The following is a 1,522-nucleotide window of genomic DNA, read 5'->3' on the forward strand; positions in this document are numbered from 1 at the left end:
CGATTTGGTTCTATTATTGTGAGCTGATCTATTAATGGTTGATTATAGGAGAAATCGTGTAGGAGATCTCGTCGAGGAATATCGCAAAACAGGTGTGTAACGAACCCTTTTTCATAGCTTAAAACGATAAATGTCGAAAAGCCGAAATGTCGAAATTTTGGCATTTCGAGGACTTGTGAGCAAGCGAACGCTCATTGGTTGGTTAGATTCGCTAAGTTGATGATCGGGATCGTTGGAACAGGTAAGAGCACGATTTTTGGCATTACGGTAAGTTGGGCCTCGAGGGGCTGAAGTTGGGCCCAATGGGCTTTCGGACCTATTTGGGTAAAATTGGTAGAGAATGAAAACCTGTTAAATTGCGCATTAAGACGGGTAACAACATTAGGGAATATAGGCTAAAGGGGCCTAGATGACTAAATCGGCTAAGTAGGGCCCATTAGGGGTTTTTGGCCCAATAATTCGGTATCGCGAAAAATGGGCCAGAATCGCTGTTTAAAATATATGAATGGTTAGTAACAATAATGAACACGGAAAACCCTAATATTTGGTAAAATTATGAAACTACCTTTATAATATGAAAATGACTGTTTTGCCCCTAGGTAAAAATGACCATTATACCCCTAGGGTTTAATTATAGATTTGATACGTGGGATATGATATACATGATTGATATGATATGCACATGATATGTATGAAATGCACATGATGAATTCATAAATGCATTGGGTTGGGTTTTTATATGGATGGAGGAAGTGCAAAAGGGCTTATGCCCCAGTTTATTGAAAAGGGCTTTGCCCAGCCATCAAAAGGGCTTTGCCCCAGTTATTAAAGAGGCTAGGCCTCCAGATATATGATAAAGCAGCTATGCTGCCAATGGTGTGTTGGTTGGGTGGGTTGAGTTATTCCCCACATGGTGTGTTGGTTGGTACGGGTAGAGAGTAGCAGATGGTGGGTTGAGTAGTCTCCCCAAATGGGCTTGCATACATTCATTGATATTACATGTGATATTGAAATGGGCCTATGGGCCATACCATTTACAGTAAAGGCTTCGGCCCAGTAATATGAAATATGAAAAGGCTTCGGCCCAGTATACGCTGAGATTGAAGTTGGGCTTAGGCCCAGCAGGCTGATATTGCTTTGGGCTCTGAAAGGGGCTTGTTACACATTGAGTTTCCAAACTCACCCCCTTTCCTTAACCTTGTAGGTGAGCCTTGATTTGGGGACTTGGAGCCGAAGGGGATTCAGAATGGCCACAGTGATTGCTTTTGGGCTTTGAAACAAGTGACTGGTTTTCTTTAAGTTATCTTGTTTACTATTTTATTTTCTCTGGGTTGTAATAAGGCCATTCTAACTTTATTTTCCTTTCTTTTCTAGGATTATTTTATTTTTAATAACTCTAAACTGGTTGATATTAAATGGGTTAGACTTAGGATGCGTTTTCAAAACGACACTTGTTTTCCAAACAACACAATGTTACGAATATCCGATTTTTCAAAGATATCCACTTAAATAAATTTCAAAT

The sequence above is a fragment of the Gossypium arboreum genome, chromosome 3, assembly GCF_025698485.1.
Source record: "Gossypium arboreum isolate Shixiya-1 chromosome 3, ASM2569848v2, whole genome shotgun sequence".
Taxonomy (NCBI): domain Eukaryota; kingdom Viridiplantae; phylum Streptophyta; class Magnoliopsida; order Malvales; family Malvaceae; genus Gossypium; species Gossypium arboreum.